The 25,884-nt window shown below is 38.8% G+C and overlaps 1 pseudogene; it reads left to right on the top strand.

The window, feature by feature from the left end:
• Positions 1-1,096: 1,096 nt before the first annotated feature.
• LOC131183018 (uncharacterized) overlaps positions 1,097-25,884 on the top strand; it is a 39,597-nt pseudogene continuing 14,809 nt past the window's right edge.

Below are 25,884 nucleotides of genomic sequence, written 5' to 3'. Positions count from 1 at the left end.
GCCTTTCTTCCTTCTTCTTTCATTTTCTATCATTAATTTCTTCCTTCTTTTTCCTTCATTTTCTTCAATTTTCTATCATCAATTTCTTTCCTTTTATTTCATTCTCTTCCAAAATCTCTAATTTTCCTTCATTTTCTTCCTAAATCTCTAATTATTCTTTTTGCTTTTCTTTCATTATCTTTTCTTTTCTTTCCCTTTCTTCCTTTTTTTTTTTTTTCATTTTCTATCATTAATTCCTTCCCTTTTCTTTAATTTTCTTGCTTTTTTTTCATAATTCTCTCATCATTTTCTCTCTTTTTTTTCTCATTTTCTTCCATTTTCTCTTATCATTTAATTTCTTCACTTTTCTTCCATTCTCTCTCATTTTCTTCTAATCTTTTCTCTCATTTTTTCACTTTTCCTATTATTTTCTTCACTTTTATTATTTACATTTTACTTTCCATTTTCATTAATATAATTTTCCCTCAATTCATTTTTTCACCATATATATATATATATATATATATATATATATATATATATATATATATATATATATATATATATATATTCCAAATAATACTTTAAGCTCTTTACAAAATCAAATGGCTTAATAACTTGATGGCATGGATCAAAATCATCCGCAGGATTAGTGTTCATATTAAGAAAATCGATCTACTTGACTTGATTAGAAAATTTGATTAGGTTTTCATTAGAAATTTGGTTTGATTTAAAATTTAAAAACTTCAAATATATTTATTTCGGTTCGATTTTTTAATGAACTGAACCAAAGTGAATTGTTATAAAAGCCCTTGGGATGGGATACTAAGGGTTGGGAAAGTCTTTAAAACTTCCTTCCATTCCACAGCTTTTGCTTCTCACTTGTCACTTCATTTCTTCATCCTTCATCTTACTTCCTGTCGACGCTACTCTACCTTCACTAGAAGCGAACAGTTTGCCTCTACCTTCAGTCTGCGCTCCATTTGCTTAGGTTGCGAAACTCTGCAGACCAGCTTTGGTTCCTCGTTCTCTTTATTTGTTTCTAAGGTATATATCGGCAGAACTCAGGCCTTTCTTTTTTTCATTTTTTCTTTTTTTTTTCCTCATCAATGGCGAAATGGTGAGAGGGAAGGTGCGGATGAAGCGAGTTGAGGACAAAAGCAGACCATAGGTGACATTCTTTAGGTTAGTCATGTGCATGTTAATAGATTTTCATGTTAGTGTGATATTTGATGCTGTTTTAATCAATGGGTTCGTTGGCTTTTCCTCCACCAATGCTCAGTGGATTTTATAGGTTTAATAATTATTTCTTGATTTTCAATTTGAGTTATATTTGACCAATTTGAGACGGACCCTGTTTGGTTCAATTTTCATTATGGAATTCATTTCATTTGCAAGTGAATTTCATTATAGAATTCATTTAGCAATGAATTCCATTGTTTGCTACAAATAATTTCATGATTTGTCCATGACCTTAGGCAAAGACAAGCAACCGAAAGAAAAAATAAGGAAGAAGGGAATGATGCAACAAACAGGCAAGAGGAGTTTTTTTCCTTTTTTTTTTTGTTATTTATATAGGTTTTTCCTTTTCACAATTTTAAATTTTATTAGATTATAATTTTTTTTTTTCTTAAGACTACTGCTTGTGTGATTATTTTCCATTTTTTTTTCACATTTATTTCATGATGCAGAAGCCATTCAAGCCAGTGACGCTCTCAAGAAGTCAAGACATTATTTATTACTTACTTTCAATTACTGCTGAGACAAACAGGTAATTCTTTCCAATGCTCTCATGCTCACACTCTACTACATTTATGTTGTATTTACAACAAACACATTTTGTTAAGGAAGAAAAAAAAGAAAAGGAAAATAAGGAAAAAAAAAAAAAAAAAAATGGTTTTGGGTTTTTTTTTTTTTTGGGAAATTTAAAATTTTGAAGATAGTTACTGTAATTAGATTAGAAATTATTTTTCTTAGAACTTGTTTATTTGTAGAAATTAGATTTCCATTTTTCATTTTTTATTTTCTAAGAAAACTCCAATTTTCATTTTCTAAGAAAACCAAGGGAAAACTTAAAAAACTTATTTACCTGTCAATAATTGAAAATAATTTTCTAATTCAAAAAATTAAAAAAAAAATCATATTTTTATAATTAAAAAGTAAATTAATATAAATTATATTTAAAATAATTTTTTATTTTTACAATTTTTAATATGTGTTATAATAATATGATTAAATTTTTTATCATTATAAATAAATACTTTCTTAAATAATTATTTAATTTTAATTATGAAAAAAAAAATCATAATGTGATTTTGATGATATTTTTTGCATTTGAAAAACATTTGGAAAGTAAATTTATTTTTATGAAGGAATACCATGGAAAATAATTTAAAGTTATTTTTCAAATTTTAATTAAATTTTAGAAAATTGACGCATGTGAATATAAAATTTTGTTTCCAAATTTTCTAAATAAAATGTTTTAGAAAATTACTTCAGTTTTGGAACTGTTACTGAAACTCCTTTAACAACTACACCTTTGAACCAGAATAAAGAAGCCATTCAAGCTACTGCTTCCACCAGATATAAAGAAGTCATCAAGTCATCACTACCTCCTAACATACAATTGCAGTGGAGTATCAGAGCCGCTTCTATGTACACAATATATGAAGTGGATAGAATTACCTTTGGAAGAATCTTTGTCTTAGTAGTAATGGAAGGAGATGGTGATGACTTGATGACTTCTTTATCGCTAGTGCGAGCGGTAGCTTGAATGGCTTCTTTAGTCTAGTTCAAAGGTGTAGTTGTTAAAGGAGTTTCAGTGACAATTCGAAAACTTAAGTAATTTTCTAGAAAATTTTATTTAGAAAATTTGAAAACAAAATTTTATATTCACATATGTCAATTTTCTAGAATTTAACTAAAATTTAAAAAATAGCTTTAAATTATTTTCCATTGTTTCCTTCATAAAAATAGTTTTAGTTTCTGATTATTTAAAATGCAAAATAATATCAACAAAATCATATTATAATTTTTTTCACAATTAAAATTAAATAATTATTTAAAAAAGTATTTATTTATAATGATAAAAAATTTAATCACATTATTATAACACATTAAAAATTAAAAAAAAATTTAAATAATGATTTAGTCATATAGTGACACATTGTAAGTGTATTAGTGTATTTTCTTTTTAAGCGTCAGTCTCATTTTTTATATTATTGGTTTCTAGTTCCAAACCAATAACAAACCCAACAGTATTTGCCCCAAAATTGAAGCATAAACTACATACTAGCACAAACTGCATACTAGCACTTTCCAGATCCCACATCACAAAATGAAGAGCATAAGTTGCAACCGATTTTATGGGCCTTCTTCATGGAAAGATCAAATAGCAAGGATGCCAATTGAGAGATCCACCTTCATGACAAAACCAATAAACAGGTAGGTGTTCTTTCCAAGCTCCCCGAACAGACTCATTCATCTGCTGGGGCTGAACGACTGTGGTAACTCTCATGCATCGGCAAGTGTATTAGTGTGTTACATAATGTAAATTATATTCTTGAATTGTATAGTCCTTAACTATATATGTATATTCTAATTAAAGACTATAGAATTAATGACTAGCTATAAGATATATTATATAATAAATTTATAGTTAAAGACTATATAAAAAAACAACTGAGTTCATTATAATTAATTTAACGATATAGGAATAAATTCATAAAGTGTTACGCAAAAAGGGGAGGATGTTGACTCTCTATATAGGGAAGCCAAAAGCCCCTCCCTCTTCATTCTTATTGAAGTTTAAACATAGCAATATTATGTTGTAGGTCAAAATCAAAAGCTTTTAGGTTAGCTCTTTTGATTTTAGGCTTTTAATTTTGAATATCAATACATAGTTTTTTATTTTGGAATTTCTTTTTTTATTTTCAACCATTTTTTTAGGTAGATAGTCTTTTTTTCTTAAATGGTTAAAATTTTTTAACAACACTATTTTGGGAACCATTAGCTCACAAGCTTTCATGTAATGAAATTATGGCCTAGTTGCTGAAATTGGATAAATTTTAAGAGTTGTCCCTAAACTGTAGGAGTTGTAATAGTGTTGTTCCTGAACTTAAAAATGTAACATAAAAATACCCCCTTGAACTTAAAAATTTTGCATAGTAAAATTCATCTAACCCTCAATAGACAATTTATGCAATTTAGAGTAGCGGTGACATGAATAATTCTCTCCCCTCTATGTGACAGTGGTAAAACTAACTATAATTTTCTTTGCAGATTAACTATAAAAGAATCAATTCCATAGAAGATAATGAAGCATTAGATACATAGCAACTTATTAGGGGACTTCACCTTAAAAAAGAACAGCAATTATTCATATTATCGCCATTCTAAATTGTCCACATTAGTGTGTTACTTATTAACTGATTATTAGGAGTCAGAAGTATCTTATTGTGCAAAATTTCAAATTTCAAAGGGTTTTATGTTACATGTTTAAGTTTCGGGACGACTCTGTTACAACTTTTAAAGTTCAGGGATGACTATTGAAATTTATCCCCTATTTACTTATGGAAAACATTTTTCTGTTTTTCATCTTCCATTTTATAAGAAAACTCTAGTCTTTATTTCGATGAAGAACGAGGGAAAAAATGGAAAACAAGTTCTGTAATGCCTTCACCATAGGTAGTTCAGACAATTCTTTATCTGACGACTCATATCTGCTCTGATACCAAAATGTCCGAACTACACCTAAACTATAGTAAGGAGGCATAAATTAATGAAATAAATATTAAAAAAAATATATAGGAAAAATTTTGAGAAATAAAATAAATTTTAAAGAATTTATTAATTGGTATAAAAAAAAATAATCCGATGAGCACCATGAAAGGCATTTTGGTCATTTCACCTCTAGAGGTGAATTTTGACTTAAATGTCAAATTAAAATTTGGAAATAGAATAATTAACATAAATTAATTTTATGAATTTAAATTTGAAAAATGAGAAGAGAAAGAAGAAGAAAAGAAAAGAAAAGAAAAGGAAAGAAAAGAAAAGAAAGGAAATAGATTTATGAAATTTAAAAACAATAAAGTACACATAAATATATATATATATAAACAACAACAGCTACCAAGCCAGTATAAAAATGGCTCCATATGAAGCGTTGTATGGGAGCAGATGTAGAACTCCCTTATGCTGGACAGAAATGGGTGAGGAGAAAATAGTGGGCCCAGATTTAGTGAGAGAGACAGAGGAAAAAGTGAAACTCATCAGAGACAATTTGAAAGTCGCCTCGGACAGACAGAAGTCATATGCCGACCTGAGGAGAAAGGATATAGAGTATGAGGTTGGCGAGAAGGTGTTTCTAAATGTATCACCTTGGAAGAAAGTGCTAAGATTTGGTAAAAAGGGTAAGTTGAGGCCTACGTTTATTGTTCCATACGATGTCATTGAGCGTGTGGGTCCAGTAGCCTACAGGCTAGCTTTACCACTTGAGCTGGACAAGATCCACAGTGTATTCCATGTGTCGATGCTCAGGAGATACAGATCAGATCCTTCACATGTCATTTCAGCAGAGGAGATAATTGTGCAACCTGATTTGACATATGAAGAAGAACCAGTCAGAATCTTGGCACGGGAAGTGAAAGAACTCAGAAACAAGAGGATCCCACTAGTGAAAGTCTTGTGGAGACACCACAACACAGAAGAAGCGACATGGGAGAGCGAGGAGACAATGAGGCAGTAGTTCCCTCAGCTCTTCAAATTAGGTAAATTTCGAGGACGAAATTTCTATTAGAGGGGAAGAATTGTAACGCCTTCACCATAGGTAGTCCGTACAATTTACTGTTCTGACGACTCATATCTGTTCGGACAGTCAAAATGTCTGGAACTACACCTAAACTATAGTGAGGAGGCATAAAATAATGAAATAAATATTAAAAAAAAATATAGGAAGAATTTTGAGAAATAAAATAAAATTTAAAGAATTTATTAATTGGTATAAAAAAAAATAAAAATAATCCGATGAGCACCATGAAAGGCATTTTGGTCATTTCACCCCTAGAGGTGAATTTTGACTTAAATGTCAAATTAAAATTTGGAAATAGAATAATTAACATAAATTAATTTTATGAATTTAAATTTGAAAAATGAGAAGAGAAAGAAGAAGAAAAGAAAAGGAAAGAAAAGAAAAGAAAGGAAATAGATTTATGAAATTTAAAAATAATAAAGTACACATAAATATATATATATATAAACAACAACAGCTACCAAGCCAGTATAAAAATGGCTCCATATGAAGTGTTGTATGGGAGGAGATGTAGAACTCCCTTATGCTGGACAGAAATGGGTGAGGAGAAAATAGTGGGCCCAGATTTAGTGAGAGAGACAGAGGAAAAAGTGAAACTCATCAGAGACAATTTGAAAGTCGTCTCGGACAGACAGAAGTCATATGCCGACCTGAGGAGAAAGGATATAGAGTATGAGGTTGGCGAGAAGGTGTTTCTAAATGTATCACCTTGGAAGAAAGTGCTAAGATTTGGTAAAAAGGGTAAGTTGAGCCCTAGGTTTATTGGTCCATACGATGTCATTGAGCATGTGGGTCCAAAGAGCCTACTGAGCTAGCTTTACCACTGAAATGGACAAGATCCACAGTGTATTCCATGTGTCGATACTCAGGAGATACAGATCAGATCCTTCACATGTCATTTCAGCAGAGGAGATAATTATGCAACCTGATTTGACATATGAAGAAGAACCAGTTAGAATCTTGGCACGGGAAGTGAAAGAACTCAGAAACAAGAGGATCCCACTAGTGAAAGTCTTGTGGAGACACCACAACACAGAAGAAGCGACATGGGAGAGCGAGGTGACGATGAGGCAGCAGTTCCCTCAGCTCTTCACATTAGGTAAATTTCGAGGACGAAATTTCTATTAGAGGGGAAGAATTGTAACGCCTTCACCATAGGTAGTCCGTACAATTTACTGTTCCGACGACTCATATCTGTTCTGATACCAAAATATCTCAGAACTACACCTAAACTATAGTGAGGAGGCATAAATTAATAAAATAAATATTAAAAAAAATATATAGGAAAAATTTTGAGAAATAAAATAAAATTTAAAAAATTTATTAATTGGTATAAAAAAAAATAAAAATAATCCGATGAGCACCATTGAAAGGCATTTTGGTCATTTCACCCCTAGAGGTGAATTTTGACTTAAATGTCAAATTAAAATTTGGAAATAGAATAATTAACATAAATTAATTTTATGAATTTAAATTTGAAAAATGAGAAGAGAAAGAAGAAGAAAAGAAAAGAAAAGAAAAGGAAAGAAAAGAAAAGAAAGGAAATAGATTTATGAAATTTAAAAACAATAAAGTACACATAAATATATATATATATATATATATATAAACAACAACAGCTACCAAGCCAGTATAAAAATGGATCCATATGAAGCGTTGTATGGGAGCAGATGTAGAACTCCCTTATGCTGGACAGAAATGGGTGAGGAGAAAATAGTGGGCCCAGATTTAGTGAGAGAGACAGAGGAAAAAGTGAAACTCATCAGAGACAATTTGAAAGTCGCTGCATGCATGTAAGTCATATGCCGACCTGAGGAGAAAGGATATAGAGTATGAGGTTGGCGGGAAGGTGTTTCTAAAGGTATCACCTTGGAAGAAAGTGCTAAGATTTGGTAAAAAGGGTAAGTTGAGCCCTAGGTTTATTGGTCCATACGATGTCATTGAGAGTGTGGATCCAGAGCCTCTGAGCTAGCTTTACCACCGAGCCGACAAGATCCACAGCAGTATTCCATGTGTCGATGCTCAGAGATACAGATCGATCCTTCACATGTCATTTCAGCAGAGGAGATAATTGTGGAACCTGATTTGACATATGAAGAAGAACCAGTCAGAATCTTGGCACGGGAAGTGAAAGAACTCAGAAACAAGAGGATCCCACTAGTGAAAGTCTTGTGGAGACACCACAACACAGAAGAAGCGACATGGGAGAGCGAGGAGACGATGAGGCAGCAGTTCCCTCAGCTCTTCACATTAGGTAAATTTCGAGGATGAAATTTCTATTAGAGGGGAAGAATTGTAACGCCTTCACCATAGGTAGTCCGTATAATTTACTGTTCCGACGACTCATATCTGTTCGGACTGTCAAAATGTCTGGAACTACACCTAAACTATAGTGAGGAGGCATAAATTAATGAAATAACTATTAAAAAAAATATATAGGAAAAATTTTGAGAAATAAAATAAAATTTAAAGAATTTATTAATTGGTATAAAAAAAAAAATCCGATGAGCACCATTGAAAGGCATTTTGGTCATTTCACCCCTAGAGGTGAATTTTGACTTAAATGTCAAATTAAAATTTGGAAATAGAATAATTAACATAAATTAATTTTATGAATTTAAATTTGAAAAATGAGAAGAGAAAGAAGAAGAAAAGAAAAGAAAAGAAAAGGAAAGAAAAGAAAAGAAAGGAAATAGATTTATGAAATTTAAAAACAATAAAGTACACATAAATATATATATATATATATATATATATATATATATATATATATAAACAACAACAGCTACCAAGCCAGTATAAAAATGGCTCCATATGAAGCGTTGTATGGGAGCAGATGTAGAACTCCCTTATGCTGGACAGAAATGGGTGAGGAGAAAATAGTGGGCCCAGATTTAGTGAGACAGACAGAGGAAAAAGTGAAACTCATCAGAGACAATTTGAAAGTCGCCTCGGACAGACAGAAGTCATATGCCGACCTGAGGAGAAAGGATATAGAATATGAGGTTGGCGAGAAGGTGTTTCTAAAGGTATCACCTTGGAAGAAAGTGCTAAGATTTGGTAAAAAGGGTAAGTTGAGCCCTAGGTTTATTGGTCCATACGATGTCATTGAGCGTGTGGGTCCAAAGAGCCTCTGAGCTAGCTTTACCACCGAAATGGACAAGATCCACATGTATTCCATGTGTCGATGCTCAGGAGATACAGATCAGATCCTTCACATGTCATTTCAGCAGAGGAGATAATTGTGCAACCTGATTTGACATATGAAGAAGAACCAGTCAGAATCTTGGCACGGGAAGTGAAAGAACTCAGAAACAAGAGGATCCCACTAGTGAAAATCTTGTGGAGACACCACAACACAGAAGAAGCGACATGGGAGAGTGAGGAGACGATGAGGCAGCAGTTCCCTCAGCTCTTCACATTAGGTAAATTTCGAGGACGAAATTTCTATTAGAGGGGAAGAATTGTAACGCCTTCACCATAGGTAGTCCATACAATCGCTACGACGACTCATATCTGCTCTGATACCAAAATGTCTGGAACTACACCTAAACTATAGTGAAGAGGCATAAATTAATGAAATAAATATTAAAAAAAATATAGGAAGAATTTTGAGAAATAAAATAAAATTTAAAGAATTTATTAATTGGTATAAAAAAAATAAAAATAATCCGATGAGCACCATGAAAGGCATTTTGGTCATTTCACCCCTAGAGGTGAATTTTGACTTAAATGTCAAATTAAAATTTGGAAATAGAATAATTAACATAAATTAATTTTATGAATTTAAATTTGAAAAATGAGAAGAGAAAGAAGAAGAAAAGAAAAGAAAAGAAAAGGAAAGAAAAGAAAAGAAAGGAAATAGATTTATGAAATTTAAAAACAATAAAGTACACATAAATATATATATATATATATATATATATATATATATATATATATAAATAACCATAAGAGATAAAACCCCCCACCAACCATCTTCTTCTCACTCTCTCTCCTTGCCGTCTCCCTTGCTCTCTCCCTCTCCACCATTGTTATCAAGCTTAAAGCTTGATTTCCCAAGCTTTCACTCACCAAAATCCATAAACTCCTTCACAAAAAATTTAGCCCACACCATAAGGAAGCTTTAAATACCCATAAGAAGAAGAAAGATTAAACTTTGAAGTGGGTCACAAGAGGTTAGTTCACTAATCCTTCTTCTTCTCTTTATTAAACATGAAAAGCATGTTTAGCTAAGCGTAAATACCATTAAAACAAAAAGAAAATCTAGAGGAAAGAACCCTTGAATTTTTGGCAGCCATGGAACTTGAAGTTTATTGCTTTTAAGTGATGAAAAATAGTTCCATGAGAATGTGTAATTAGTTGAAATGTTTGGGTGTTTGATTGTGTAGTGTTGGTGTAAATTTGAAACTTTGAAAATTAGGGTTTGTGTAAATATTGAGGACTTTGTGTAAAATGTTGAAATTGACCTATTGGGATGAGATTGTTGCTTATAGAAGTGTATTGCATGCAAATTGAAGTAAGGAAGTTGGAGGAGATTGAGTTTTGGAAGTGTAAATTTTCTGCAAGTTGTGTTTGTTGAGGGCAGTGTACATTTTAGGCCATAAATAAAATTGTGTGACCCCAATTGGTATAAGGCCAATTGGAGGTGAAACTAGACTCAAAATAGCCCATTTTCCATGAAGAAATCATGCCCAAATTCTGTCCAAAACTTGACCTAAATACTGCCCAAATTCAGATTTCCCTACAACCCAACCTAGAAAATGACCAAATGAACAGTACGTGTTCATTTGGTCATAACTCTCTCTATACTGGTCCAAATGACCTAAAATTTTACCCATGGAAATTTTAGACATAGGGCTACACTTTTCATGAAGACCACTTAACCCAGTTTTGCCTTTAACAAATTCAAATTGTTAGCACAATTTGGGTCACTAAAACTGCCAACCTAGAAAATGACCAAATGAACAGTACGTGTTCATTTGGTCATAACTCTCTCTATACTGGTCCAAATGACCTAAAATTTTACCCATGGAAATTTTAGACATAGGGCTACACTTTTCATGAAGACCACTTAACCCAGTTTTGCCTTTAACAAATTCAAATTGTTAGCACAAGTTGGGTCACTGAAACTGCCAACCCAGAAAATGACCAAATGAAGTTCATTTGGTCATAACTCTCTCTATACTGGTCCAAATGACCTAAAATTTTACACATGGAAAGTTTAGACATAGGGCTACACTTTTCATGAAGACCACTTAACCCAGTTTTGCCTTTAACAAATTCAAATTGTTAGCACAAGTTGGGTCACTAAAACTGCCAACCCAGAAAATGACCAAATGAACAGTATGTATTTATTTGGTCATAACTCTCTCTATACTGGTCCAAATGACCTAAAATTTTAACCATGGAAAGTTTAGACATAGGGCTACACTTTTCATGAAGACCACATAACCCAGTTTTGCCTTAAACCAATTCAAATTGTTAGCACAAGTTGGGTCACTGAAACTGCCAACCCAGAAAATGTCCCAAAATACTATTCCTTTAGTATTTTGACCATAACTTGAGTTCTATAACCCCAAACTCAGTGATTCAAAAACTGAAATTCAAGTTTAAACATAGAGGAGCAATTTTTATGAAGGAATTGTGACTAAATAGACATCCCAACCTAGTCAAATTCCTAGATAAAGATAACACATCAACATGAACCTAAAGAAAGGTTCATGGGAAAAATGCTATATAGGATAATTAAAATACTCATAAGGAAAATTTAATATTAAAAATGATATGAATATGTAAATTAGGACTAATGTCCTATTAATATGAAATTTATGGTACCAATGAACAGTACTAGATAATAGTAATAGTGAATAGTGCTAAATTAATTAAAAATATTTAATTGCCCATAGCATACCTAGACTTATTTATTTAGTTGGATAAATTGGTATACCAATTAGGGACTACAGATAGCAGTACTGCCTACCAAGAAAATCATGAACTGACAATATATGTCTGGTATGATTGTTCTACAGGCTATATGCCTATTTTATTTCTGGCTTTACAATCTTGACAGCGGGTCTCGTGCCCGACAGTTGGCCTCGTGCCTGACAGACGTATACTGGATAGACATATGGCTGTCTAACCAGTATACACCCGTACATCCAGCTTTTATAATTTGTTATAGGTTTTGTAGACACCATATTTTGGCCGATCCCCAAAATCAATAAACCTTGAAACCGATCCCTAGCACTAAGTCTCTCCTTGCTATCTAACCACAGTTCCGATCTCTCTTCACAGAGAATTGAGTCAATGCTAAGCCTTGCCGGTCTCTCAATCATTTACCGATCTCTCAAGCCAATTGTCAAATATCCTGACCAGTTAACTATATTCCCGATCTCTCTTGTCAGCCGAAATCGAATTAACACTAGAGCCTTGCTGCCAATATTCATGGTCGACCTCCCTTTTAAAAGTTTAGGAATAATCAAGCTAAGGTTCCAATCCGGTTTAATGAAGATCCCGATCTTAGATGTTCAAATTTTCAATTAAGTTCCGTTTAGCGTTGGTTCCTTACCAGTTTCATGCATGTCGTGTTTTCCGATCTCTCACACTTAGGATAATAATCGCTTTCAGTTATTTCAATATACTCAGACAATCAAGTGTTTAGAAATTTTCCGATCACAACCATTCATTGAACAAAAGAGTCATTTCATTTCATTTCATTGCAAAATTTGTACAAGTTATTCGGCTGGGGGATCACCCCCAGCCTGATCTACATTTCGCTCATCCTCTCCCTCCTCTTCACTATCCTCACCCTCGCCCCCGGGAGCCAGGTCGGCCATCCAAGAGAAGTCCTCTTCTGGGTAACGCTTCTGGAGTTCGGCCAAGAGGTCCTTGTGAGGATTCACATAGGCACCAGCTATCCCTGTCACCATTTCTTCGTCTTTCGCCTTAAGCTCCTCGATAAGTTGGGTGACCTGAGAAGCATCGTTGGCCCGGAGCGCCTCGACTTCCCTGAGAGCATGATCGCTTTCAGCCAGAACATGATTCTGTTCGACCACTCTGTCTTCATAGAACTTCGACCTGAGCGGATGCGAGTTGGGATCGGAGGGAAGCCATTTCCTGATTCTTCTTCTCGACCTCCTTGCCCAGGCGATGAGCCTTTTCCCGAACTATGGTCTGGTTCACCAGGCACTCCACGTTCAGGCTCATGGCGCGAGTCAAGATATCGTCAAGGTTGTCCGGGATAGCCTGTCCCGATCCTCCCGAAGGCAGATGGAAGACCCCAAGACTTTGGCAAAACCGGGGTTCTCCCGAACAGTCCGGTTATTCTTCAGGGACTCGATCAACGTTTGAGCGCCACGAGAAGAGGCTCTCACAGAAGATTGAGAAAGCCCCCTTTCTGTGCTTGGAGCAGCTGGAGGAGGTGGAGCCGGCTCTTCCTGTTGGGGAGGAGATCGGACAGTTTCAGTGATCAGCAGCCCCGAAGGTCGGGACGGGCCTCCCTGCGTCTCCCCTGGTTCACGGCCGGGAGTTCGAAGCATTTCCGAACGCTTCATCTCCTTTACTTTCCGGGAGATATCTCTTTCTTTCTTCCACTTCCTAGAACCCTCATCACCCGCCATACCTGCACAAAGAAGAGGTCAGTGAGATCGCTAAGGTCCTGAGATCTGAGATTTAGAAAATACCGATCTGAAGGTCGAGAGCGGAAGTTCGCGATCTTGGCGGTGGCGGTATGAGGGTCCAATGGTGCAGCTCGGCGATCACTGCATCTAAACAGGAATACTTTTGAGTGGCAGCCTGATTCTTCAGATCCATCACTATTAAGCTCTCCTCCTGGTTCAGGTTAATGCGCTTCGGAAGCAGGGGCCCCTGGTGCCACCAGCTACGGGGGAAGTCCTCAAAGCAGGTCGAATTTTTGCTCCTCAGAATGAAGAAGCGGTTCTTCCAATTTTTAAGGGAGGAGGGCAGATCGGTGAAGAGCCCGCAATGAGGCTTCGCCTGAAAGAACCAGTGCTCGTCGTCCTTTCGGCGAGTTAGCCTGTGCAGTTCGGCGAACACCTTAGCCGTAGGTTTGATTCCCTTAGCTCGGCATAGACCTCGAAAGGCTACTAAGATCCGCCACGAGTTAGGATGAACTTGAGCAATGCACACCCGGTGAAGTTTTAGGACCTCCTTGAAGAAGTCATCCAGAGGGAACCGAAGACCGGCCTTTAACTGTTCCTCGTATACCATAACCAGGTCATTCTCTTCAAAGAAGTGATCGGCTCGGTGATCGCCGTGGCACCGGATAAGTTCGTACGAATCAGGGCGAATATTGTACTCCTGGCTAAACGATTGTAGATCGGACTCTTGTAAGATCGATGGCAGCTCGTCCATAGGGAGATTCTCCCTCCCTGAAGAAGGTACGTGCCTTGATGGTCCGATCCGCCCCCGAGCTGGAACAGAGGCCCTAGGAGGTTCTGTTTGCGCGTTTGGCCCGACCACCTCTTCTTCGTCAGACGACCACGAGAACTGAATGGAAGGAGGACTCGCCGCTCTTTGACCCTCGGCACCGCTCATTTTCAAAGAAAACAAAGAACTTAAACTAAAAAGAAGATCAAAGCCCTTACCGGAGTCTGATCGGCGTCGGAAGAACTTGAGCAAACGAGAGAACTTTGAGGTTGTGAGCGAGAGATTGAAAATGACATACAGGAGCAAATGGCTAACCCCTCACCCCTATTTATACTTGTCCGAGCATTTAATGCTCACGAGGTTCTAGGCAGTGCATCGGTTAACGAGATTCGCCAGCTGTTCTGACACGTCTCTCGAACATTCCAAGGAGATCGGTTAAATGGAGATCGGCATAATAAGTTGAATATTTTGAATGAAGGATTAGTTAAGAGTCGTTTTGTTAGGAACCAGATCGGACAAATATATCAGAGATCGGAAAATAATCAATAAGATAATAATTGGAGAAACAAGATTTTTATTTCCAAAAGATCGGATTACATCATTTGGGCGATCTCTAGGGATCGGATTACAATGAAGGTCTAACTACATCATTTGGGCGATCTCTAGAGATCTGATTACATTGAAGGATTACATCATTTGGGCGATCTCTAGAGACCGGTGGAACATCCTATCTAAAGAGTCCCAGGTTTATAACTGATCCCAAGGGTGTCGCCGATAAGCTTAATCCGCTGTCGGAACACCCAATGTGGAAGGAAACCGCTGTCGGAACACTCAATGTGGTGAGAAGCCGAATGAACTTGAGGAAGCAACCGCCAAGGGTCACGAGCATCAAGAATGTGCTCGGCCAAAATCGGTTGTCGATCATGCGGTTGAACAACTCGGGATCGGCGCGGTCGAGGTCCGCCATCCAGTTGGTCAATTAACGATCCTCTCACCATCATCGACAAGGTTATTCGATCACCGGGTTCATAAATTTTCAGTCGTGGAATAAGGAAGTCCATCGGAGAGGATCAAAACCACAATCATGGCGGAACGATCATTGGAGCAAAGAAGCGGAAAAGAAAGAAGGAAGAGAGGAAAATCAGATGAAGGAAATGTCTCTGTCGTCAGGGGTATATATAGGGGAAAACGGGCATTTATTCTTTGGCGAGCAAAACGGCGAACGCCGGGAATCGAGGAAATTAATGCTTTGACCGGCCGGACTGAGAAAGGAAAGATCTGAATAATAGATCGGAAGATGGGAGACCAGCATGAAAGATCGGAAAAGAGCATGTAAAAGAGATCAGAAAGAGGGAAGATCGGAAGGCAAAAAGAATAAGACAAATCCCAATAACCATCATCAGAATCAGAGCCGAGGTAGTTAAAGTTGCAGACGAGATCTCCACCGCACGCCTAAGAATCGCCCGCAATCTTGGCGAGTGCCGGGTATGTCATGACAGTCCTGTACATCCCAATCCCCACCATTGATCTCACTAGTAAGGACAAACCCGGAACCCTTGGATCAAAAGAGAAGACGACAATACCAGCGTCTTTCGCTCTTAGCCCTCAGATCGTTCCGGACAAGAAGATTTGGGACCGTCAGATTAAAAGAAGAAAAGGACAAATATTCTGAAGAATGATCTCAGCCATTCATTTTGATTCTCTTTAATTCCTGAACATCCGATCATGTCCTTCAAAATCCATACCCTCCATCTCCCTCAAAATAAATCCTGACCCTTCATGGGGAGCACCCTATTCCTATAAATACCTGCATGAAAAACTGTTCAAGGGACGGGCAAAAAGAGAGAGGTAGTTATTATAGCGGAAGAACTCTGAAACTCGATTCAGTTTGTTACTCTGCTACTTTGAAGTTTTGATTAGAAAAGACTTTTGAAACTAGTTTTCTGAAGTGTTTTCTTGAAAAGGATTCTGAATACTGAAACTCTATATTTTCAGTTTGTTCATTATCTGGTCGCGCTCTCACTTTCAGCCTTTTATTATCTCCGTCTTCATTCCCATTATCCAAGCTCAATTCCATTTCACTCAGTTTTATCTTAATCTGTTTGCATTTTTAGCTAAGCACCCTTCAGTTCACAACGAACATCACCCCTCAAGCTAATCAGCCTGCTGTCTTATTACTATTTGTCTCCCAGTAGTCATTTCAATAGATTTGGCTCCTTACAGGTAAGAGCTCGTATTGCCGTTTGTTAAGTGTTTACGTTTACTTTTCGCATTTTCTTTGCTCTTTTTTTTATGCATGTGATTTTCTCCAAGTTCATTTAGTGCCAAGGAACCTTAAAGAATGTTACTCTCGAGTTTATTTCTTTAGTGATCAGTCCATCATTTTATTAATTTTCGTCATTTTTGAATGCAAGTTTTTAGCTCCTAGTAGCGCGTAAGAGGTTGGGTAAAACGTAGGTAACTACAACTTAAGGGTCTCTTTTGAGAGAGAAAGCCTGAATAACACGTAAGGAAAATAGCCAAACTATTAGACTGACGTAAACGGCAATTCGGCAAGATGCCATAAAGTGGAATAAAACCAAAGTAAACGAAACAGAATAGATCGGACATTAATAGGTACTGGTAAAGTGACCTTAGGGGAGGTCAGCAAAATTCAATCCAGCTTCTCTTATTTAGTCACAAAATATCAATTAGTTAAAAGAAGCCTTATCCCCAGCACCTCAGAACGCCAGAATCCTTAGTTTTAGGACCTTATGACATGTAGCTGAAATTAAAATTCGGGAGATCGAAAAGACCCCATTCAGGTTCCTGTTAATTTAAAAGAGATCGGAGGAGAGTTCTTATCTGGTCTCAACTCAAAATTTAAAATAAATACTTAAATAGAGATCGGAGGAGAGTTCTTATCTGGTCTCGACTCAAAATTTAAAATAAATACTTAAATAGAGATCGGAGGAGAGTTCTTATCCGGTCTCAGCTCAAAATTTAAAATAAGTACTCAAAAGGGATCGGAGGAGAGTTCTTATCCGGTCTCGACTCAAAATTTAAAATAAATACTTAAATAGAGATCGGAGGAGAGTTCTTATCCGGTCTCAGCTCAAAATTTAAAATAAATACTCAAAAGGGATCGGAGGAGAGTTCTTATCTGGTCTCGACTCAAAATTTAAAATAAATACTTAAATAGAGATCGGGGGAGAGTTCTTATCCGGTCTCAACTCAAAATTTTTAATGATTTAATAGAGATCGGAGGAGAGTTCTTATCCGATCTCAACTCAAAATTTTAATTAAAGAGTTCGGAGAAGAGTTCTTATACAATTCTTAAATTAAATTTTAATAAGATAGTTCTTTTAGATAAGATTAACATGCAACAGTAACTCACTAAGGTTGTCTCATTTACTTATGTATCTGGGTGATCCAAATTTAGTGAAAAATCAAATGCTCCTTTAGTCAAAAGGATCAACATATCCATTCAAGCCCTCCTAACTAATACAAAATTAAATCTACTTACCGTTATTAAGGGACGAGGTGGGGTGCCTAACACCTTCCCCACCCGTTTACGAACCCCGAACCTAGAATCTCTGTCTTGAAGTGGTTTCATTTCAATTTATTTTCACAAATGGTTTTCTTTAGTTTCCCTCAAAACTAAGGTGGCGACTCCTCACTCTTTCCCACTTCGGTGAGTGATCGTCCAGGCGATCGCAAAATCCCTTGTGACAGCTTAGCGACTCCGCTGGGGACATTTCAAAGACTGACTTAACCCCGGTCTAGTGGTCCAAAAGTAGATTTAATTTTGTCCGATCAAATTATAGTTAGATGGGCTCATTCAGCGATGTTTTATACGTTAATTATTGTTATTGCGGCTAACTATTTTGCTTGTTTTGCCTGTTTTATCTCCTTACAGTGCTCTTCGTTTCAAAAAAAAAAGAAAAAAAGGAAAAATGGAAAAATAAAATCCCCCTGAATTGGGAAGAGGTAAAGGTGTCCCTTCACACACTGAACACTCACTCGATGTCCTCACACACTTTGGCCCTATACCCGGGCTTTCTTACCCTTTTAGGAAAGTAGGAGGGAGTCATGTAGCGGTACCCGTGGGTTCTACCCCGTTAGTATCCGTGAAGGCTTCTGCTCAAATTGAAACTTGTTCTATTCACTGTGATACCCGTGGAATTTTCCCGATAATATCATGGGGGTAGAATGAGGCTCTACTGTTTGCAGTAGGGGCAATTTGGGAACCTGTGGCTTTTAGAAAATTAGACCCTGAGCTAAACTATCACGATAGCTGAAAGCCGTAGTAAGCTACCTTGTAAGATAGAACTACCCAAATAGGTAGCGTTCGTCCGATATCAGGAGTCTCCCTATTATAGGACAAAAGGGGCATACTTACTCTTATCCTTTTTCTGCTTTAACTTCCTTTTGTTCATTTTTTTTTTTTGGTGAGGGTAATCTTGAATTCTACTAAAACACCTACACATTTTCCTACTTTGATAAATGTGTACGTGTCATCCTGTCAACAGTATGATTCAAAATTACCCTAATTTATCTTGATAACCAATTTTCCCGCAGGCATTACCAAACCAAGAGTCTGTAAAAGGATAGGCATCATATTTATCATGGCATCCTCGAGTCAGTCGGCAGAAGAAGTTCAGAATGCTAAACTTTGGTCCAAATCAATTCATACTCCAGTACCCTCACAAAATGATAGCTTACTACCTTCATTAGATCTGGATAAAATTGAAGTCAGAATGAACAGCCTCGAGGGTCTGTCTAATGGATGGAGGTCGCTTCCCGATCAGGTCAAGGCACGATTTGAAGAGAAGTATGGGAGGATTGCAACCTTAATGCGAGTCAAGGTCCAAATCCGGGCATTAAAGGCCATGTTGTCGGTTTGGAACCCTAAGTACGGGGTATTCTCTTTCAATGATATTGATACAGTTCCCACTATGGTAGAATATCAGGCATTATTAGGGATTCCTTATTCAACACAGAATCGGATCTACCTACACCTTGAGCATAGGCAGACCTGGAAACGATTAACACATTTGTTGGGCATCCCTTCGGAGGAGGCAAAGTCAAAAGAAACAGTCAAAGGAAACACACATGGTTGGTATTGGACATATCTCCAGAAGTGGTTAGATCAGTACCTCCAAGAGAAAAAATGGAATCAAGCTTGATGCTTTTCGCCTTGGGGATCTATGGTCTGATTTTGTTCCCGGGACCATTGGGAATCGTAACTTGCAGCGCGGTGGAAGCATTCTGGATGGTAGAAAGGCAGGAGATCAATCCGATACCGGCAATTCTTGCGGAAACCTTGTTAACCCTAACCTACTGCAGACAACAAGGGAAAGGGTCCATTAAGTGTTGTTCTCAGTTGCTATACCTCTGGATTATCAGTCACATGTGTCCTGTGGAGACAAAGGGATTAACTTGGTACCTTGACCAGCCTCCCATCGAGAAGATGACCCGGTTAGTAATCAGTCCGAAGAATGAACAGCAGTGGTGGGAACGGATTTTGAGTTTCAATAGCCATGATTACTGTTGGAGGAAGCTGTGGACGTCAGGCCAACCCGTTTTGATCGGTACGGGAGGTAATCAGTCGGTATCCCTAATCGGAGTAACCGGATATACAAGTTACACTCCGGCCTTGGTAATGAGGCAGTTTGGCTCAACACAGTCCAGAATCGACATTGAAGAATATCACCAAGGTCATTTCTACCATGAGCTCAAGGAAGAGGAAGGATTGAAATTGGCTCGCAAGTCTTGGGAAAACATTACTCTGATGGAAAGATCGCCTAAAGGCCCGAGTGCTTCGGGCGATTATCTTAAATGGATAGCTGACAGGGACCGAGAACACTCAACTACAGAATTTGAGGACAATAACCCTCGCCAAAACATCCTATTAGAAGTCTGCTTGACTCACTACAAAAAGCAAACACCAAGAACTCACAACTGCAAGAACAAATAAAACAGTTGGAGGACCAACAGCAGAAACTTAAAAGAAAAATGAGAAGGCTCAAGGAAGAGGCAAGGGCTGAAAGGATGGGGTTCGAAGAGCAAGAGGAACAGTGGGAAAGGGAAAAAAGACTCTCTCCAAGCTGAGGTAAAAGAAGTGAAAGTATAGAATAGTAAGCTTCAGGAAAAGATGAAATACCAAGAAGTGCTCATTGAAGAGTATAAACAGGAAAACAAAAAGAAGAAGCTCGAATTAAAAGAACAGGCACTACTCATCAACGATATCTTGAAAGAGTGTGCTAAGGAAAGGAAAGAGAAAGAAAAACAAGCTGCTCTCTATCAAGGACTGAAAGAGAATGTTGACCAGCTGGAAAGAACAATAGCACAGGGAAAGCAAGAACTCTTACCTGAATCTGAGTATGCTCTGAAAGCATTCGATCCTGCCAAACAAGAAGAAAGGTTATATGAGTATCTCAGAAAATGTCATCTCATTATAAAAAACCTCCCAGAACCTAGACCGATGTAAAGAACACGGTGTACAAATTATTCAGTTAATGAAATGATTTCTGGACCATTGTTTAGTAAATTTGTGAATGAATAATATGACTCCCGTAGGAACTCCCTCGCTAGGGTTATGTGAAAAATTGAATGCGCTATATGGACAGGTATCATAAATGCGCATTCAATCCAGTCATTCACAGTCAGACTATCGAACGATGCCATGATAAAATTGGTGCGATTATCCTTTTACAGATTTCAACCTGGCTCTCAAATGCCACTGTATCCTTCGTCCAGACCAGGACTTTTAATTCCTTTGCAAAATTCAAAGTTCATTTAAAATTTTCTTTTTTACTCCTTACAGGAAATCAATATTGCTTCAAACAAGGCAAGTCTGACCAAGCACGCGATTCAACCCCAGCGAGTGTACTTAACAAGATCTCGAACAAGAAAACTAATGGAAGACCAAGAACAAGTACAGAACCTACAGGGGCAAGTGTCTGAACTAAAAGACCAGGTTTCAGAACTTATGAAATTGATGAGGGAGATGTCTCAGAATAAGCCAGCTTCAGACCTTAACCTACCATTACCTCCCCCACCTCCTACAACGGTTGATTCTCACTACGCTTCAACCTCTTTCACTTTCCAGCCACCAATCTAGGATCCGACGGTCACTGTCAATCCTGTTCCACTAAATAATGAACCTCCTTTCTCTTATTACCCAACCATCCTGAATGCCGAACCATCCCTTTCGGTCCCGAACCCTCCAGTTCATTCTGCCTCTCATTTCCCAGTCGGGGGAGTACCTCACACAATAGGAGGAGAAAGTAAGATGAGAGAAAATGAGAAGCTGTCCGCTCTGGAAGAAAGATTGAGAGCTATAGAGGGCCTGAATATGTATGGCTCAGTTGACGTGGCATCACTGAGATTAGTACCGGATGTGGTGGTGCCACCCAAATTCAAGGTCCCCGATTTTGACAAGTATACTGGGAATTCGGACCCTCGAATTCATTTGGCCACCTATATTGCCAAGATGTCCTCTATGACAGATGATGACAGACTGTTAATCCACTTCTTTCACGAGAGCCTCTCTGGAGCAGCCCTGAGGTGGTGTGTTCAGTTAGACAGGAGCAGACTGCGCTCCTGGAAGGATTTAGCCGAGGCCTTTTTGAAGCAGTACAAATTTAACTGCGATGTGGCCCCCACAAGGAGGGATCTTCAAAACCTGGTACAGAAAGACCGGGAAAGCTTCAAGGAGTATGCCCAGAGATGGAGAGAAAAGGCGGCAGAAGTCCACCCTCCGGTGACTGACAATGAGCTGTGCTCTCTGTTCATTGAGACGTTGAAAGCCCCTTATTTCAATTTGATGATTGGGAACACTTCCAACAGCTTCTCTGACATCATACAGGCTGGTGAAAGAATAGAGGCCAATCTAAGAATGGGACGGTTGCAGGAGTTGGCTGAGAACCCTGCGAAAAAGACTGCCAGCTTTGGCAAGAAGAAGGAGGGTGATGTGCATTCTGTCACCCGTCAAAACAATTATTCCCCATTCCCTCAAAACAATTATCGGCCATATCCTCCCCCTCACGGCCAAACAGTCGCAAATATTCCACCTCCTTTCCCAAATTATCCACACCCTCGCCCACAATACCCTTCACCTACAAATTATCAACCGAGACCACCTCCTCCTCAACCGAGACCACCACAAAACAACCCAAGACCCCCAAGAAACCCTGATCCACCTCTTCCCCTCCCACTCAGTGAAATATACCGATACCTTGTCGGTATAAACCAAATTGTACCAGTTCCCCTAGACCCGATCCAGCCACCATACCCCAGGTGGTATGATGCTACTGCCCGTTGTGAGTACCATGGAGGGGCACAAGGGCACTCAACCGATAACTGCGGGGCACTCAGGGGAAGAGTGCACGCTTTAATCAGAAACGGGTGGTTGAAGATTGAGGGAAATGGTTCCCTCCCCAATGTTACCTCAAACCCACTGCCTAACCATAATGCAGGCAGTGGTGTAAATATGATAGAGCCTGATGTAGGAGGATCAACGCTGGAAGTAGACAAGCTGGTTCCTTACTTTAAGGAAATTTTTGCTCTAGCAACAAGGGAAGGCTACCTCTACCCTCAGGTAGCGGGATTGGAAGAGAGTACGGGGTGTCCTTATCATGGAGGGGCAGCTGATCACGAGCTGCAGGGCTGTGAGGGATTCAGGCAAGAGGTTCGGAACTTATTGTCTCTCAAGGTTCTGAGATGCCAGGCGAGGTCAAAGACAGAAGTGGGAGTAAACACGACTAGATACAATCAGAATGCTTCTACCTCCAAACCCAGAATCACCTTCTCTCCACCAGTAGCTTCACCACCAGTAACTGTTATCCGAACTCCTCCTCAGCTCCCTGTTACCAACACCCACGCCATACCTTGGAACTACAATTTCCAAGTCTTCACCCAAGGAGCATCAAGCAGTACATCAGCTCCTAATCTGGCCTCACCTCCAGCACCACCAAAACCATGCTTTACCCCGCATGAACATTTTAAAATGACTTATGCCGGACCTGCTACCAGTGCTACTCCCCAAGTAGATCCCCAACCCGTCACTGCCACAAAGCCCTCCTCCCTTGAGCAAGAGGTCGAGTTCATAACTCGAAGTGGGAGGTGTTACAGTAACGAAGAAAAAGAAAAGAGAAAAGGGAAAGTAAAAATGGGAGAGTCACTGAAGAACACCGAAGAGGAGGTTGAGAAGACAGAGGAAGCAGAGCCTGCTGAGCATAAAGAAGAGGAGGAGTTATTACTCCAAATAATGAAGCAAAGTGAGTATGATGTGGTGGAACAGTTGAGGAAGACACCTGCACGGATTTCACTGCTGTCACTGATCTTGAGCTCAGAGGTGCACCATCAAGCCCTGCAGAGAATTCTGGATCAGGCCTTTGTGAGCCCCGACATCACACCGGGGCAGTTTGAAAAGATAGTGGGGCAAATCCAAGCATCCAGTTCTGTCACTTTCTTGGAGGATGAGATAGATCCTGCGGGTTTAAGGCACACTAAAGCTCTGCATGTAACAGTGAAGTGTAAGGGTTGTATAGTAGCTAAGGTACTTATTGATAACGGGTCAGCTCTCAATGTACTCCCTAGTGCTACCTTGGCTAGGTTGCCAGTTGACCAATCGGACATACGTCAAAGTGCTATGATGGTAAGAGCCTTTGACGGTACCAGGAGAGAAGTGTTGGGAGATATTGACTTGCCACTTCAGATTGGCGCATGCACTTTCAGCGTCACATTCCAGGTGATGAATATAGAGCCGGCCTACACTATGTTGTTGGGGAGGCCTTGGATCCATTCTGCAAACACCGTTCCCTCAACTCTGCACCAGAGAATAAAATACATCATGGATGGCAGAATCATCACGGTGAGAGGAGAAGAAGCCATATTAGTCACCAAGCCACAATCACTTCCTTACGTGGAAGCGGCCGAGGAGTCGTTAGAAAGTTCCTTCCAGGCCCTTGAGTTACAAGAAACCATCTCAGAAAATGGAGGGGCTATGGATATGGTAGCCAAAATAATGACAAGGAGTGGGTATGAAGAAGGCAAAGGCCTAGGCGCCACATTACAGGGAATCGTTGAGCCCATACCAACTATCCAGAAGGTAGGCCGTTGTGGTTTGGGATATGAGGAAGATGCCCTTACAGATGGACGATTCTGGATGAGGAAAATCCTCTGGGATCAAAGGTTCGATCGAAAAATGGGAAAGATGAAAGTAGTCCCGAGGATTACGGAGATCTTCACTAAACCGGTCATTCAACATCCGGCAAACACAGAAGAATCACCCGATGATCCATCCATAGATGTCATCCAACTGGATCCCTTGTATGAGGCCCTAGTCTCGCCAACGACTGAGGGGCAAGAGCTGAACAACTGGACAACCGAGGACGTCCCTGTACTCAATTTCGAGTAAAGTACCTTTGGTTATCTACACTTGATCATTTTGTCCATGGTGACAAGTGTAATACTGTAAATGGACCTTTTTCTTATGGCACAAACGTTAATGAATTAATAGCGCATTTTAAATCCAATTCTCTCTTTCTTTTGAATTCCATCCTTAATATACATTTTTTTATTCATTCAGGACCATTCATCAATTAACACCTAATAATCCAATAGATTCAGAGATTCCTCTGGTTAATTTTGAAATCCCCATAACTGCCATTACTTCAAATGATTCTGAGGAAGACCCTACACAAGAAGACAGTGAAAAGGATGAGCCCTCCCTCGTGCCTTGTGGAGACAGAACACGCACCATAAATTTAGGCACAGAAGAAGTAAAAAGGGAACTCAAGGTAGTGGAGAGTGAAGAATTGGGAGATATGATCAGTCTGCTTAAAGAATTCCTCGACGTATTTTCCTGGAGCTATGATGATATGGTAGGTTTGGACCCCCAGATAGTGACGCACAAAATTCCCCTAATTCCAGGGACAGTCCCGGTAAAGCAGAAGTTAAGGAGAATGAATCCCGACACACTGCTCAAAGTTCGGGATGAAGTCAAGAAACAGTATGACGCTGGGTTCCTGGAAGTGGTCAAATATCCCCAATGGATAGCTAATGTGGTCCCGGTAATGAAGAAGGACGGGAGAGTTCGGGTGTGCGTCGATTACAGGGATCTCAATAAAGCGAGCTTGAAAGACGATTTCCCTCTCCCTCACATTGATGTGTTAGTTGACAATGCTGCGGGATTGGGCAGGTGTTCGTGTATTGATGGGGCATCAGGGTACAATCAGATCCCGATGGACGAGGAAGATAAGGATAAAACTGCTTTCATCACTCAATGGGGAGTATTTTGCTATCGGGTCATGCCTTTTGGGTTGAAGAATGCTGGTGCTACCTACCAGCGTGCAATGGTCACATTATTCCACGATATGATGCATAAAGAGGTGGAAGTATATGTGGATGATATGATCATCAAATCCCGGGGAGAAGAAAGTCATGTGCAGGTACTGAGGAAAGTATTCGAGAGACTCAGGAAATACCAGTTGAAACTGAACCCTGCCAAATGCATATTCGGAGCTAGATCGGGAAAGTTGTTGGGATTCATAGTAAGCGAGAGGGGAATAGAGGTTGATCCAGACAAGGTTCGAGCTATTCAAGAGATGCCATCCCCAAGAACGGAAAGGGAGGTGTGCAGTTTTCTGGGAAAGTTGAACTACATTTCGAGATTTATTTCCAATCTCACTGCCAAAGCTGAGCCAATTTTCAGGCTA

This window comes from Hevea brasiliensis, chromosome 1, assembly GCF_030052815.1.
Source record: "Hevea brasiliensis isolate MT/VB/25A 57/8 chromosome 1, ASM3005281v1, whole genome shotgun sequence".
In the NCBI taxonomy this organism is placed as follows: domain Eukaryota; kingdom Viridiplantae; phylum Streptophyta; class Magnoliopsida; order Malpighiales; family Euphorbiaceae; genus Hevea; species Hevea brasiliensis.
Note: the sequence above shows the minus strand (reverse complement) of the source record. Positions and strands in the feature narration are given on the sequence as shown.